This window comes from Corapipo altera, unplaced genomic scaffold, assembly GCF_003945725.1.
Source record: "Corapipo altera isolate COAL_440 unplaced genomic scaffold, ASM394572v1 45, whole genome shotgun sequence".
In the NCBI taxonomy this organism is placed as follows: Eukaryota; Metazoa; Chordata; class Aves; order Passeriformes; family Pipridae; genus Corapipo; species Corapipo altera.
The window spans coordinates 10,754,760-10,755,217 of record NW_020884877.1 but is presented as its reverse complement, the minus strand read 5'-3'; the positions used below and the strand labels follow the sequence as shown (position 1 = coordinate 10,755,217).

Sequence of the window (458 nt, the reverse complement as noted above, 5' to 3'; positions counted from 1 at the left end):
TCCCTCTCCTCGTCCCTCCTGGATTCCCTCTCCTCGTCCCTCCTGGATTCCCTCTCCTCGTTCCTCCTGGATTCCCTCTCCTCGTCCCTCCTGGATTCCCTCTCCTCGTCCCTCCTGGACTCCCTCACCTCATTCCGCCTGGATTCCCTGTCCTCGTTCCTCCTGGGCTCCCTCTCCTCGTCTCTTCTGGACTCCCTGTCCTCGTTCCTCCTGGGCTCCCTCTCCTCGTTCCTCCTGGATTCCCTCTCCTCGTCCCGCCTGGATTCCCTCTCCTCGTCCCTCCTGGGCTCCCTCTCCTCATTCCTCCCGGACTCCCTCACCTCATTACGCCTGGATTCCCTGTCCTCATCCCTCCTGGGCTCCCTCTCCTCGTTCCTCCTGGATTCCCTCTCCTCGTCCCTCCTGGGTTCTCTCTCCTCGTTCCTTCTGAGCTCCCTCTCCTCGTTCCTTCTGAGCTC

General features: G+C 62.0%; 1 protein-coding gene across 1 annotated transcript in view; it reads right to left on the bottom strand.

Moving 5' to 3' along the window:
- The window catches only part of CWC22 (CWC22 spliceosome associated protein homolog), a 28,293-nt gene that overhangs the window by 617 nt on the left and 27,218 nt on the right, over positions 1–458 (bottom strand). The gene's annotated exons all lie outside the window — the stretch shown is intronic.